Source organism: Maniola hyperantus, chromosome 11 (assembly GCF_902806685.2).
Source record: "Maniola hyperantus chromosome 11, iAphHyp1.2, whole genome shotgun sequence".
In the NCBI taxonomy this organism is placed as follows: Eukaryota; Metazoa; Arthropoda; class Insecta; order Lepidoptera; family Nymphalidae; genus Maniola; species Maniola hyperantus.
Genome location: NC_048546.1, coordinates 2,380,782 through 2,397,471, shown reverse-complemented (window position 1 = coordinate 2,397,471; position 16,690 = coordinate 2,380,782). Strand labels below are relative to the sequence as shown.

The 16,690-nt window shown below is 35.5% G+C and overlaps 1 protein-coding gene and 1 non-coding gene across 4 annotated transcripts in view; both read left to right on the top strand.

Moving 5' to 3' along the window:
- rols (rolling pebbles) overlaps positions 1 to 16,690 on the top strand; it is a 324,504-nt gene that overhangs the window by 259,080 nt on the left and 48,734 nt on the right. The gene's annotated exons all lie outside the window — the stretch shown is intronic.
- On the top strand, positions 566 to 637 carry TRNAA-CGC (transfer RNA alanine (anticodon CGC)). The gene has a single exon. It is a non-coding gene; the product is annotated as a tRNA-Ala (tRNA).

Below are 16,690 nucleotides of genomic sequence, written 5' to 3'. Positions count from 1 at the left end.
TAGCTATATTATTTGCATATTTATTTCTGTTTTAGGGTTCCGTACCTCAAAAGGAAAAACGGAACCCTTATAGGATCACTTCGTTGTCTGTTTGTCTATCGGTCTGTCTGTCTGTCGTGTCTGTCAAGAAACCTACAGGGTACTTCCTGTTGACCTAGAATCATGAAATTCGGCAGATAAGTCGATCTTATAGCAGACATGAGGGGAAAAATCTGAAAACCATTAATTTTGTGGTTACATCACAAAAAAAATCTGTTCATGAACAAATAATTAGTATTTTTAACTTTTAAAATAAGATTACTATAATAAGTGGGGTATCATGTGAAGGGGCTAAGCCCGTATATTCTAAAAAAACATTGATTTATTTTTAAGCATAATAGTTTTGAATTATCGTGCAAAATGACGAAAAAGTACGACTGTAGTACGGAGCCCTCGGTGCGCGAGTCTGACTCGCACTTGGCCGGGTTTTTTTCTCAATGAATATGCGCGAACCTTTATATAGAAAAGTATGACTAATATTATTGTTTCTAGCTATCAATGCCTAGTTTCAGCACAGCTTTTATCAGGGGGTGTAACTCAGTGGTAGAGTGTCTGCTTCGCATGCTGAAAGTCCTGGGTTCAAATCCCAGCACCTCCAAACAGTTTTATATTTTTACTTTTTCTTTTTATTTATGTTTTATTCTTTTTATACTGATGCTCACTTGGTTTTTGAGATTTTCTCTACAGATCTCTATATAAAAACTAACAATATTTCTATTTGGGACTGCTCTAATAACAGACAGAGAGACACAATAAAAAGCTTACTTACTTAGAGAGACGAGGTCGACTTTATTAGGGTTAATTTTCTATCTACCACGGAATACATTCTTATGTTCTTTTAGAAACCCTCATTTTATTTCAAGATATAAAAAAAAAACTGGGTGAACGTTTTTTTTAAATTGAAGATTGTTATTATTCTTTAATAAATATAATCTATAAATTATTTTAATATTTGCTTGCAGCAGAACTTGCCAGCAGGTCTGATTACAGCCAAGCGCCAGTCTATAAATAAAAAAAAAAAACATTTAAATTTATTTATGGTTGTAAATTAATATCTTGGTAACCCTTGATAAGATCTACAGTATTTTACTATGATTATAAGTTTAACATTCGAGTACACCACATATTTTCCTTCTAGTGTCGACTCACCACATATGGCATGCAATTTGCGACAAGTGACAACTATGATAATAAATAGTCATTAGGTACCACGAACACGACTAATTGTGTCTACCTTGTTTCTTGACAGGTTACTACCTATTAAGATACTTATTTAACGCCAGATAAACTCATAAAATAAAAGGGCTCTGAATATTTTGGCCTACCTATTAGTCCGCCATTTTACTTTTTTCCAAAATAGTGACCACGTATAAAATCAATAGCATTCAATAGAGTCCTCCGTACAACTTTGATAGTTTATTAACTCGGAAACGTGACACTTTGGAAGGTTTTGTCTCATACAACACTTGCTTGTATTGATGCCAGCCTGCAAAAATAAGTCGTGTAGTGAGTCAGACCTTACCTATCTGACTGACTCATCAACATTCAGCCCAAACCCTTTTACCTAGAAAGCTGAAATTTCGCACAGAGGTTCCCTTCATAATGTAATAGTTCAAATGAGTTTCAATAATTTTGTAAAGTGGTGATAATAAAAAGAATACCCGGCTGAGTTTGTTGTGGGCTCTTCTCACACCTGGGCTCGTTTGGAACCCTCGTAGCTTTAGTTTTAAGTTTGCGTAATAATTATCACCACTATAATATCTTACAAATCCAATCTTAAGTCTGAGCAAAGTCAAAGTGCGCTTTATAGATTTCAGCCTAAGTCTTAAGAAAAAGGCCGGATTTTTCAAAAATCTTATGAGGGTGACGACGCGGGTGGTCATTAGTTTTCAAACAATTTTAAGTTATGTATGTGGGAATGAATCGTATATTCTTGTGCATCATCATCATCATCATGATCAACGCATGGCCGGCTCACTACAGAGCACGGGTCTCCTCTCAGAGTGAGAAGGGTTTTGACCATAGTCTACCACGCTGGCCAAGTGCGGATTGGCAGACTTCACACACCTTTGAGAACATTATGGAGAACTCTCAGGCATGCAGGTTTCCTCACGATGTTTTCCTTCACCGTTGAAGCAAGTGATATTTAATTAATTAAAACGCACATAACTCCGAAAAGTTAGAGGTGCGTGCCCGGGATCGAACCACCGACCTCCGATTGGAAGGCGAATGTCCTAACCACTAGGCTACCACAGCTTTTTTTCACACAGTTACAGGTAGGTATCTGAGTGTAGTTTTGTTTAGTTCGTGAGTCATGATGTTCCCATTTCGTGACATTCACCATTATTATAATTACCTCGTCAGTCTTCCCATGTCCATGGCTTTGTATAAAGCCTTGGACATACGCGATCCACGATGGAAACACGGCTTTGGTTGTGGTGTCTTCACTTAGTCAAAACCCTCTCTATTTGAAAAAATATATGAAAAAAATTACTTTTTGGGCACGTACAATGTAGGATGGGTTCCCAATTAGCCACACTGTGATTCGTTGGGAATCCATCGAAAAAAGTTCCCATCGAGTCACACCCAAGCTACAGTGTGACTCGTTGAGAATTACAATGAATTTAAAAGTTGCAACTGGTAGGTAACAGTGTGACTCGATGGGAAAAAATGAGTTCGCACCAACGAGTCACAGTGTGACACGATTGGGTGATGATGATAGACAAGATGAGGCCACTTGTTTTTTTTAAATAGAGATAGCGTGATTCCACAGAGGTATGAAGACAAAGCGAATAGGTAGGTAAGTTTTATATGAGTTTGTTTGACTGCCTTTTTTTTTTTTAAATCTTAAAACATTATCATACTTAATATTATAAATGCCAAAGATGTGTTTGCTTTTTATTTTGTACTTTAATCACGTCGCAACAGAGCTAAGTACGGGGTCGACGTGATTTTTGTATGGGTAAGACCTATAGAGTGAAATAGTCTATTTAAGCCCGGAAAATCATAGAGTTCCCAAGCGATTTTTAAAGACCTAAATCCACGCAGACCAAGTCTCGGACATACTAGCTACTAAAATACGGTTTCACCAAGATTTTATGCATATTTACCCGTGCGATGCCGTGCGGGGGGGGGGCGGCGCTGAGCTAGTTTTAAATAAAATAACCAATTCCTAAACAATGTCACAATATTATCATGGAAATAAAATCCTACTCAATTTGCCTTAAAAGCAAACGGTCATAAAAAAGAAATCATTGATTTAAAACTTCTAGCGCCTTATTATTTGGCTGTGGTTCCGTATATGGGAACTGTTAACTGTTAATAAAAAGTTTGATATGTATTTATTCGCCTATTTTACCAAATTATAAGATTATAACTTCTAACTTTTTTTTTACTGTAATAATGCAAGAAAAGCAAAGTTGTAAAATTCAAACGCGGCTTTTAAATCTTATATAGATTTATTTATATTAATTTGATAAAAAAGAAGATTGTAAACTTAAAAGGATAAACCGACTAACAGATAATATTATATTATGAAAATACAGCTAAAAACACCGTCGGGTCTAGAAACTAGAAATTTTGCATGTCGATAGGTTCTTTATATATACTTGACGCACCACTACTGCGTTGTACGATTTTTGGGAAATACTAATAAACGTTTATTTATGCGAAGGAAGTCGTGAGAAAAGCTAGTATTTTATAAAACAACTTTAAATGTAGAGAGGATCTCTAATTATTTATTTTTGTAAACAAAATTATTCCCATTATCTTGAAAGTAGTTAGTAAATCAAATTGTAAACGTAAGAGTATCAATAAATGCTCTCTTGGACTTTTATAGCTCATTTAAATGTTTTATGAAGCTCTATTGAAATGCTCACAAATTCAGAATTATAATATTATTATACCGTGTCCGTATGTGTATGATATGGAGTACCGACCACATATAAAAATTAAGGAATGCGGTGAAAATGTGAAATCTTTAGTTTCAACCTCTTCAGGATAGCCTTATTAGTTCATAATGCCCAATCCAGGATGACTGGAATCATCTGAATGTCTACGATTGATTAGAATTTCAAATAACAAATAAAATGATCTTAAAATAGACACTAGCACACACATAGCAACTCACACATACATACATTCACACACACACACACACACACACACACACACACACAATATTTGTATTTGTTAATAAATAATTTTAAGTTCAACCACTATGTATGGGAAGGCACTGGCTCCTAAGATACGGGCTCTCCTTGTTTAGGAGCCAGGACTCCATTTAAGCCAAGTGAATAAATAAATATTCATTCATTCATTCATTCAATGAAAAAAACGCATCAAGCCAAAAGTATAAATGACACTTTTTGATCCTAACTTTTCAATTAGGTACCTATAGAACTCCGAGGTTCGCAATTTGGATTAAAATTGATTTTCGTCCCTTATAGGTACACAATAATACAATCAATGTTATTCGTAGCAATCAAGACATCTATGATTAAAAAAGCCAAATTGTCATCTTCCATTGACTCATGAAAGGATTATGATTTCTTTATTTCTTTATTTACATTAAAGTCCCCTACTTATGAATTTTTATTAGAAGATAATAATTTATTTGAATCGTGAGGTTTGCTATGATTTCAAGATTAGTAAATGATAAGTAGACGTCAAGGCAGGGGTGGCACGTGAACGTGATATCAAATATTTATAGTTAATACCAACACAATATATTGAAATCTAATAAAGTATGACAAAAAATGAATATGGTGATCCTTACTTCATAACACTCTAAACTGCCTCAACGGTATGGTTGTTAGCATGTTCGACTGCAGATGACAATGTCCTGGGTTCGATTCGCGGGTCGGACCAAGAATAATTAATTTGGTTCTCACCTGGTGGTAAGTGATGGTGCAGTCTAAACGGGCTAATCTGGAAAGGGTATGGCAGTTTGAATTTAACCCATAACCCTTTGGTTTCTACACGGCATCGCACCGGAATCTCTGTGGAGATTGACCACCGGCACCGTGGCCGAAATCCGGTCGGCATCTTATTAATACCTATCAGGATAAAAATGATGCAATCGCAATTGTTGGGGTTGGCTGAATTTATGGTATTCTTGTTGCAACAATGCATTGTAGCCAATAGGGAGCGAGCATCAGCCAACCAGAGGTGATTGCGATCATGACATTGTAGCTGTCATACTACCGCATTCGAGCTGCCGGTAGCCTTTTGAATATAAAAATTAATAAATATATAATAAGCGTAAAATACAAGGTCGAAGAAGATTGATTACGATATAAAGCTTACTTTTACTTTCCTCCTTAGTCCCTTTATGTTTCACCGCTCTTATTTATCCAGTGTCAGTCTTACATTTTCGAAATCTCGGTAATTACTTAAGGAGGGTTATTAAAACCAGTTTATTGCTGATATCAGCTTGAACCATATCCCAGTATAATTTCGACACTAAAACCGAAATCTTTTAAACTAATTACCTCATTCATGTTGCCACCCCTGTCAGATTAAAATCGGATTCGATTTAATTCGACGAAAAACATATTAATTATTATTCTAAGCAAATGTAAGAAATTATTGCTGAAAATCTGTATACAACTTGCTTATACTCGCAACTTCGTCCGCGTGGACTACACAAATTTCAAACCCCTATTTCACCCTTAGGGGTTGAATTTTCAAAAATCCTTTCTTAGCGGATGCCTACGTCATAATAGCTATCTGTATTCTGTATGCCAAACAGCCCGATCCATCCATTAGTTTGAGCTGTGCGTTGATAGATTAGTCAGTCAGTCACATTTTCCTTTTATATATTTAGATAAATAATGTAAACTCTGAAAGTTCGGACTACTGTAAATCATAAGATTTTTCAGTAAAACCGTTTTAAGCAATTAAATATCATTTTCTATTGCGGTGAAGAAAAACATCGTGAAGTAACCTGCAATCTGCATGCCTGAGAGTGTTCTCCATAATGTAAAAAATAAACCGGCTGAGTTTGTTGTGAGCTCTTCTCAGACCTGGGTGCGTTTGGAACCCTCGTAGCTTTAGTTTTAAGTTTACATAATTAATTAGCACCTTACATCTTACAAATTCAACAATTTAGCATGAAATTGTACTCCAATGGTACCCAAATCGAATAATTAAGTTATTAGATTTGATTTGTTTTCAAACGTGTCTGACGTCTACCAATCCGCGCTGGACCAGCATGGCAGACTATGGCCTAAACCTTTTTTGTTGTTGATCATAATGATGATGATGAAGAAACAGTAAGATAAATAAGTCAAGTACACGGCCGAAAGTAATGTACATCGGCCTTTAGAATGACATTTCGGCTTTGTAGAGCGTTGTCTCTGTCACTCATACCTATATGACGTTTTGTCGGTCTCAACGACAGAGACAATGCTCTGAAAATCTGCTATCTCCTTCTAAAGGTCGATGTACATTACTTTCTGCCGCGTACTGTAAGATCTTTACATCTGTAACAGTTAAACGAATTTACATAAACGAAATGAGATCAAATCACCCGTGAACTCGAAACGCTAATGAGACGAATTGACAAACCGTCGTATGTAATTAAAGTTACAACTTTTCCAAAAAGTGAAAATGAAAGTTATCTACTTTCAATATTACAAAACGACATAGTTACAAAACATTTAAATACAAACTAATATTTGATTCCTCAGTGCTTGAAGACCAAAGTCTTCGAACAGTACGTGTTGCCAGTGATGACATATGGATGCGATACATGGTCGCTAACTATGGGCCTCATAAGAAAGCTCAGAGTCAGTCAGCGGACGATGGAGAGAGCTATGCTTGGAGTTTCCCTACGTGATCAAATCAGAAATGAGGAGATCCGTAGGAGAACTAAAGTAACCGATATAGTTCAACGGATTGCGAAGCTGAAGTGGCAATGGGCGGGGCACATAGTACATAAGTCTTAATATTTAAAAGGAAAAGGTGACTGACTGACTGACTGACTGACTGATCTATCAACGCACAGCTGAAACTACTAGACGGATCAGGTTGAAATGTGGCATGCGGATAGCTATGACGTAGGCATCCGCTAAGAAAGGATTTTTGAAAATTCAACCCCTAAGGGGGTGAAATAGGGGTTTGAAATTTGTGTAGTCCACGCGAACGAAGTCGCGAGCATAAGCTAGTACAATATAAAAGAGCCAGTATCGAGAAATCATATTCCTTAAAATTGATCAATACTAATTTAAAATTACCTAATAAGCCTCAAGGTCCAAAATAAGTAATAATAATATTATGTCCGAAATTGTAAATTCAAATTTCGCAATTAATCTATACAAAAAGACCTTAGTATAACATAAAAACCTTCAATTTCAGTTTATTAATATTTGCATTAAAAATGTATGCCAAAATTTAAGGCAATTACGCCATCTGTAATTTAGTGAACGCACTTAATCAATATTACCTTTTACTAACTACGTGTAAAAATCTTCAAACTTATGTAATTAACCTAATTGGGTTATCACTGATTTGCCCGTTTCAAAAAAAATTGCAAAATTCAAAACCACTTGATGTAACTCCAATAAGTAAACGTAAATGAGAGCTAAGAGAATCATATTATTCATTTATTTATTTTATTTAATAGGAAGCCAATGGTATACAAAGAAAACTAATTATGACGACTTATATAAACTTAGGACTATCAATGTATACTCACTTACAGGCTAACTCAACATGCTTAACTAGAACTTCTAAACAGTATAGCTTAAAGTAAGACATTCTTTGCGTACCTAAAATCTATAACAATTAAATTAATTACCTACTCAATAAGTTAAAAGTATTACTTAAGTATTACTTTCTTAGGTGTATGGTAAATAGTACATTACTGCACGAAACCGCGAAGTAAGCGTTTTCTGGTCGAGTGTGATTAGACGGCCGAGCCTTGGCGAGGATGTCAGAAAGGCACTCCCGGTCGAGGCATGTAGGTATGTGCTTTTCTAAAAGATGAAACAATTAACATAATTTTTGAAAAAAATACGTTTTGCTAATTCGGCCTCCGCTCTCAAATTAGGAGGTAGCAATCAAATCCCATAATAAACTACTTTTTTTTACACTTGAACTCATTTTATCTAGTAGGTAGGTAAAAAAACATGTATGCACCGTCAACCGTCTAGTGATTATTATTTATGACACTGACGAATGAGCGCCAACACTTGGATCACCTGACACATGGATACATTTCTGGGACACAAATAGAAATAGGCCCATCTGCCACTTCGTTTTTCTTCTACAATTTTATGCCTCTTCAAAACCAGAAGCAGCCCACGATCTAATAAACTACCGATGTTGACATCACAGGTACACTAGACAAAGGTCCACACTAGGTACTGTATTAAAAAGCAACCTGTTCGGTTGCTTTTTAATACAGTATGTTGCTTGTTGGGTGTCAGTGTGTTTAAAATACGACGTCTATTAGCGTGGGAGGCGCGGGCGCAGCGATCGAAATCTGTAGGCCCGATAGCGTCCAGAAGTTCGTTAAAATATTAAAGTTATAACTTTAATTAAATTGATTTTTCTTTTTAATATTGTCTTAACTATCTAATAGAGACTATCTCCCCCCTCCCCCCCCCCCTTATCCTTCAAATGGTGGTCAAAAGGTCAAGGGACCATGATTATTTGGTCGCAAAAGGCAGTAATTGTAATAACTGGTCTTTATGCTACAAAAAGCTGGGACTTGCATTTTGGATATTATAACCGATACGTCATCATAGTGCCACCTCCTTTTTGGAAGTCGGTTAAAAATATGATGTTGTTATTAACAGTTTTGACTGTACTAGCTTATGCTCGCGACTTCGTCCGCGTGGACTACACAAACTTCGAACCCCTATTTCAAACCCTTAGGGGTTGAATTTTCAAAAATCCTTTCTTAGCGGATGCCTACGTCATAAAAGCTATCTGCATGCCAAATTTCAGCCCGATCCGTCCAGTAGTTTGAGCTGTGCGTTGATAGATCAGTCAGTCAGTCAGTCAGTCACCTTTTCCTTTTATATATTTAGATTATCCATAGGTATTATCTTTTACTTACCCAACTGGTCTGTTTCAGTTGTCAAAACAATAATGAGCCATGGCTATTTAGATTTAACTGTATTAATTATATCTGACAGTAACATAATAGAGTTAATTAAGACTATTATAACTTTATATAGCGCATATTATACTTCAATTGTCAATATACACAACAGTGATGGACATTCTAAATTTTAACTAAGCCCAAATAATAAACCAAGATTCAGTTCGTAGCTTTAGTTTTAAGTTTGCGTAAAAATTATCACCACTATATCTTACAAATCCAACAACTGACAATCACCTATTTTGAATAAATTATTTGATTTGATTTGATTACAAGTCCGAACTGAATATAAATATCAAAATACCCGGACAGCATCACGACTTTTTTAATTTTCGCATCCGTAAAAGAAATCACCAATAATTCACTAACCGTTGCTCTCGATCAAAATAAACCGGCTCCAAATCAGTTAAGGGCAATAACCCATGTGGGTTACCACTTCATCCTTTTGCGGAGACCAATCCAAGACAGGAATATAGTGAAAATTTCAAAGTGATTTATAACGAATACTTTTTGCAAGCACAATTAAAACAAATGCGTATTATATAATAGTTACCAACTTAACAATAATTTAATTACTTTTTAATTAACCGGCCAAGGGCATGAACAAAAAATTGGATGGCAACTTATAACTCAGCGAATACCATCAATAAAGAAAATTAACTATAAATTAGGAATTATAAACTTGCTTTCAACTCATTTAGGCTGTGAGAATCAAAATGGTCAAGTCTATGAAAGAGAATACCAAACGAACCTTGATTAAGTGCAATGAATATGTTAGGTCAAAGAAGATTGCCTGTGCGAATTTACGCGTGAGCTTACAAATATATTCACATAGCTTGCATGTTCAGCCACATGCTTCGTTATGGCGGAGAAAGTTATATGTATTTATGTTTCGATTTATTTCTCATCTATTCTAAATGTCTGCAATGCAACAGACATAAATTATATCCGTTCCACTTTCTATCTTAAATTACGTTAACCACTGGTAAGACGTCAATAGTAGTAAATTGTTGACAAATCTCACTTTAATGCGCATCAATCGTGATTTTATTGCCAGAATACCAGAATAAATATCGCATAATAAGTCTGTGTAATCAAATCAGAAATGAGTAGATCCTAGAACCAGACTAACCGACATAGTTGAACGGGTTGCGAAACTGAAGTTACAACTGGCAATGGGCATGGCACAGTTTGAAAAATTGTTAGATTTTGGAGTCCCAAGATTCTGGAATAGCGACCTAGTGACCGAAAAGTGCAGTATTGGAAGACCCCTGGACTAGAAGACTAGGTGGACACGGACAGACGACATCAAACGAGTCGCAGGAAGCCTCTGGATTCAGCCGGTTCAAGACCGTGGCGTGTGAAATCCCTTCAAGAGACATATTATGTCCAGCAGTGGATGTCTATTGGCTGACGATGATACAAAATATAAGGTCGGCATTGGAAAGATCATATTCGGTATATAATAGTTTCATGCAGCAGAGTTACGATGAGTTTTGCTTAGGTCTGATTACCAGGTAAAATATTATTTTACACGGAACTTCTGCTTCAACACCCGTTTTTTATTATAGACTAGCCCTTAACTGCAATCAAAAGTAATACCTTGTCTAGATTTAGAAGATGCATATATGTCTATTTAAAGATACATAAATGAATGGCAGGAAAGTGGAAGTTGAAGTATTCCCCATCTTAATGATGTGAATCAGAAACGAGGTAGCGAATCGCTTAGTTCGTTAGTAGGACTGTAGACCTTTACACTCTGCGATCCATATTTATAAGAATTACCGCAATAATCCTTCTAATTGAATAGATCTTTACAATCTCCGGCATTCTAAATTAAATAATCCTTTTTATCTTTAATCACCTTATTAGAGTAACCGTACTCAACTATCGGTACTAAAAGATCTTTCGGAGCTACATTAGTTACTTGTATGTCAGTCACCGAGTTAATAAATCATAAGCTTTCACAGAAAGAGCGAATGAATGGTACATTGAATTGAATGATATATACGAACCAATTCTAAATGCAATTGTCGATAATGGTAATGGAGTACCTGCTGAATTAACACGAAGTATTACAAGATATGTGAACAATGTCAGAATTTATGTTTCTAGCATATAATTCTTTTATTTTGCACTACAGGTATGACACTAAGGGTATGATTTCAAAAAACCAATGTTAATATTTACATAGGTTAATAATTATTTTACTCGTCAAAAGTCTCAGCTATTATATGTTTGTGCAAACGCAGACCATCTCGAAAACGGACTTCTTTTGAGGTATATTTGGTTTGCTAGACCCAATTTACTCTCAATTTTTTCATTAATAGATGTCATAAAACAATTTTAAAGTGGTGGAAAAACGCCAAGAAAGAATTTAAGAAAGTGAGACTTGCTAATTTTTCGTGTAACTATTTCAAAAGTTTTATGAAAGGCAGTCATTATGCAATGAGTAGATTCTTATCAAAAATAATCATCAAAATAAAAACAACCTTTTTAAGAATTACAAATTGTTATTATTGTTTTAATTACAGAATTTTATGAACTAGTTAGTAATTGGAGAAAGTGATCGGCAGGGGGTACAACTTGGGTCAGATTCCGTGTTTTAATTATTTTTATTTTCTGATTATATTATGCTAATTAAAGACTGATCGAATCACCGATTAATTGTTGTTTTTGAGATAACTGAATCGTTATAGTTTTGTTTATTGGAGCATGTTACTTGTGCTTCGTTGCCATATACTTTAAATAATTATTTAAATATCGGATTTCGTTAATTTGATACGTTTTGCTTACTTTTTTTTCTTTTGTCCACAGGTAAAGATCTCCGTAACTTGATCTGCACATCTTATCTGATCTGGTGGGAACCGTAGTTTTGTGTGAGGATATCTCAAGTTGTAAATTAATTTTATCTACAGTCGCAGGCAGCCGCTGGATTCAGGCGGCGCAAGACCGTGGGGTGTGGAAGTCCCTACAAGAGACCTAGTCCAGCAGTGGACGTCTATTGGTTGATGATGAGTCTCATTTTTAACTGGATCAACTATAAATGTTTTACGAATAAAATAGCACCATTCACTTTTGAGAGAAACCATAACCGATTTCTTACACTTATTTCTTATGTCATCTCATTTTCGTTTATTTATTTTATGATTTAATTTCTTTTCATATTTTGTTTCATTTAATTTTATCTGATATTGAATTTCATTGTTAATCATAATTTGACAAAAAACGCAATTTAAGTACTTATACACTTTAACGCCATCGTCTGTACGAGAACCCACTTTAAAAACACCTTTGACTGGATAGAACAGTCTACAATAAAATAGTGTTGAAAAAATTAAATCAATCTCGGCTTTTCTTACATCGTTTTCACACAAAAAGTTGACAGCTTAACAAGTCCCCCGTGGTGGCTATCAATTACTTTCTTGTTTATCCCCCGAGTCCGCTCGCTTATAAGGAACACGTCATTCTGGTATTGTATCTGGTCTAGATAGCCTAGACTTCCACTAATAGCCGAAGAGTTGGCAGTACATTTTGAAGAAGTACTTGGTAAACTAAATTAGTTTTTCTTCAACCGATGGCAGCACTCATGTAACTGTATGTAGTCTCTCAAATGGATTTAAAATAGTTATTTAAAATACTTATTCATCGTTATTGTAATCGGTAGCAAAAGCCCTTGTGAAAAAATGTAAACATCGAATCAACTAATAAAACGGCAGAATTTGCTGTCGATTATGTTAACGATGAATACTTTTTTCTTATACAATCGGGGGGCAGGTTAAATAACAGGAACATGCTAGAACTTGATAATGTTTGACAAATACTAGACCTACTTCATTAGAATACGGAATTCTTTACAAGCTCTACCACTGCCAAGAGTCACTGGTGATCTAAGAGATCTCTTATGAAGTGCTTCCTTGTTCGTTTATTATCTTTTTTCGTCTTATTGTTACAATTTTTGGTAAGAATATAAAACAGTTGACTTGCCAAGTTGTAAAGAATGAAAATGTTATTCTATCAGTTTTAACTTTTATCAAATAACTACCTTATGCCCGCGACTTCGTCTGCGTGGACTGCACAAATTTCAAACCCCTATTTTGCCCTCTTAGGGGATGAATTTTCAAACATCCTTTCTTAGAGGACGTCTACGTCATATTAGCTATCTGCATGCCAAATTTCAGCCCGATCCGTCCAATAGTTTGAGATTTGTGTCGATAAATCAGTCAGTCAGTCACTTTTTCGTTTTATATATTTAGATATCTTTCTGGCATACTTTCTGTTTAATTTTTAACATAAGACAAAATATTATTAAAACCTATGCATTAAAAATCTGTCGTTTTCGTGCTGTCACAATTAGTGAATAAAAATTGTAAATTTTTCAACATTTATCAAGTGCCTCATCGAAACTCCCACTGGCTTTTGGTCCACAGGACGCGGGGCTCATTAGAGGCTTGAAACATTGAGATAAATAAATGTAAGACTAGTTCGTGCAGTTAGTGCTGTCCAACAGTCCACTGTCTAACAGCTGTTAATGAAGTTAAGCTGGCTCCTAAATGATGGTGCAATCACTCACAATGATAATATTAAGGTAGAGAAAAATGATAATTGTGTGAAACATGATAATTTAATAGTTATAAATGATATAAACGGTTTTGCGACAGAATGTCTATACTAACAAGGCATTATAGCGTGCTGGACTGATTGACGCCTGTTGATTCAATTCAAGACTATTTTGTAAAACCAGAATCATAATATTAGAAACACCTGCAGGCGGCATCCGGTGTTTGTAGTGTAATTTAAAGTAATAGAAACACCTACCCAGATTTAAATTGAATCAAATCGGCAGATTGATTTAAACCAATTTTTTTTATTCTAATTTATAGACTAGCGCTTGGCTGCAATCAGACCTGGTCGCAAGTGATGATGCAGCCTAAGATATGATATAAAATAGTAAATAACATTATTCTTAGTTTAAACGACCATCCACATAGTAGATAATCACATGATTCAGGAATCGATTGCTACTAAGAACTTTTCCGTAGTTGTAACGTATCAATTAAAAATACACTAACAAGGGAAAGTAACGGTGACCATGAATACCTAAACAGCATAATAATGGCGGAAATCCATACTAATAAAATCCACTTAACTAAACAAGATATCAATTTACGTGACGCGTGAAGCGAACGATTTGAATAAAGCCATTTTGATTTGATTGAGGCTTGCGACAACATTATTAAGTGTAAATTGATTTGCTTATTTGGTTATACTAGGAGTGCATTTAAATGGAATGGTATTTATGATAAATATGCCTGAGCCAATTAAAAAAAGATAATTTCCTGAAACCTTCGTTTACAGAGAGTAGTCGGTAAAACAAAACGGTAGGAGGTAAAACAACCAGATCAATTTTTACACCGTAACAATTATTTTACAAAAATTCTTCCAATACAGCTAATTAAATTTTAAAATTTCATGATTTTAAACATATTATGTTGTGCTTTTACGTTGTACATAAACTACAAGTATAATATAGTATGGTAATATTTAGTAATAAGCAACCCGCAAATTTTCCTCAAGAAGAACCTGAAGACGGGTAGATACGAGATAGATTCAGTACGTGACAGCTTCACCTTGACGTCTTTTTCCGTCGTGACCACGATCCATGCGACTGAGTCAAAATATTATCCAACCTTTACAAATAAATTATTATTAGCGTTGTATTTGCTTTATCATTTTAGGTATTCTTCTAATAATTATTGTAAGTTCATTTTCCAAAATGTATTAACTGAATTTTTCAAGGAGACCTGCTCAACTGTTTGCTTCAAGTTGGAGGTTGACGCAGAAATTACAACCTCAAAATGTGCTGAACGTTCAGTACCAAAATTCGCTGACTTTTGCGTCGGTGTCATGAGGGCAGAGGCTAAAAAAAATTTAAGTACTTCTATAACACCAATCTAATTGTGTAAGAATAACGATTTCATGGCTATCGTAATCGTCAACAAATTCTGCCCTTTCATTGGTTGATTCGCTGTTTATATTTTTCACAGCCAATCAAAGGGCAGAATTTGTTGACGATAACGATAACGATGAAATCGTTATTCTTACACAATTGGGGGGCTGGTATATTATGTTAGTACCAGAAATGAGACATAACTAAAACATTAACAGTTATCTCTGAATCAAAATGCAGCCTGTACGGGCGCTAAAGTATACTAAGCTATAAGTAGTATGTTCGCCTCAGGTCGAGATGACAATCGGGGTGGAGACGCCCTGCATACCCGCACAGCCCCCCCCCCCCGCCCCGCCCCCCCCCCCCCCCCCCCCCCCCCGCCCCCGCTAACTCGGTGCGGGGTAACGCTGGTGACGTGCGGGTGTGCGGAGCGTCCCCCCACTTCATACCCCGATTGCCATCTCAACCTGTCGCATACTAAGGTATGTTCGCCTCATTATCGTGGACGGCTGTAAATTCAAATAAAGATGCCAAGCGAAGAATCAAGTTGGTTTGCATTGTACACCAAGCAACACTTTCAAATTCTTGATATTCTGAATTAAACCCTATACAAATAGGAATAGGATTTTTTGAGTTTTATCCCAACTTAACTTGTTACTTGTGTAAAGTACTGTATTTTTGTTTAATGGTGTATTCAACGCCTAAAGTAGATGTAATTGTATTGTGTTTGAAGAATATACGGGCAATTCTAAACTTTGTTCACAACTTGTTTATGTGTAGTTCCACATATTCTAACGATCAATTTTGGCGTATTAGTCCAAATGCTACGAATACAAAGATCTCCTATTTCCTCTTTCTCACATCTTTCTTTCTTTTGTTCTTGTTGAAAAAGACTATCTTGTGTTCATTTTCTGTGTATTTACAGAACGTGACAGGTCAAATGGCAATCGGGGAGCGAATGCCACGCTCACCCGCACAGCCCGCGCGCTAACCCGGTGCGCGCGAGCTAGTGTTAAAATATAATGTCAGTCAGTCAGTGGCACCGATTCTGAGCACAACCTAATTTTAGAGTATTCGCATGCTCTTCTTACAAATGTAATATGAAAAGGACAGACACAGTTTGACAGTTCTAAATTTAATTTTTATATGGTAAAACCCGTGATTTTAGCGCGCAGTCGCGAACCTACTGTTTAAAATTGTATTGTGCACTAAAATTTAGAATCTTTAAATGTGAAAGTCATGTTCCGTTCCTTTTATAGCATTATTAAAAGGATGCAGATACTCTAAATTTAGTTTAGAGAGAGATTAGAGAATCGGGGCCAGTCTTCTTTTAAAATATATTATCATAGAAAATTTTATAAAAATAATATAACTGAATAACTGTCTATAAAATATTTTTATTGCTTTAAGCTTTTGACCTGTTAGCTCAGCCTGTTAGCATTTTTTCTGTCGCCCTTTAGTACATATTTAATTCTAATAGAGACCTTAGAACGAATTCTCCGGTTGACTTATAGGCCTGCCTTATAATTGTGTCATACCTGAGTTACATTAGCAATTTTAAAGAGATTCCAACGCGTTCTGGTACAATT